Raw genomic sequence first — 347 nt, 5'->3', positions numbered from 1 at the left:
GTGTATGTATTTTTTATCTATTTTTTACTATATCACCGTTCTTCTTCCTCTTTTCTTTCTTTTTTTATTACGCCATATTTTGGCATTCGTGATCAGGGCATTTCTATTCTTCATTATTTACTTGTCTGCGCTACGCGTTCTATGGAGGAAAGCAAATGCAAATGTTTGTAAAAGTAATGTTATTAGTTGGTTCTTAGATGCTTTTTGCACTGTAACTGCGAAAAAAATAGTTGACTTCCAGCAGATTTAACCCAGGCGTGGCGAAAGTACCGCTGTGAAAGGAGACATTGCCAGTGCACGGTTATTTAATGTCCTTGTTTATACACTGTTGGTTATCTACATACCTA

Source organism: Penaeus monodon, chromosome 30 (assembly GCF_015228065.2).
Source record: "Penaeus monodon isolate SGIC_2016 chromosome 30, NSTDA_Pmon_1, whole genome shotgun sequence".
NCBI classification, from domain to species: Eukaryota; Metazoa; Arthropoda; class Malacostraca; order Decapoda; family Penaeidae; genus Penaeus; species Penaeus monodon.
This window is presented reverse-complemented; position numbering follows the sequence as displayed.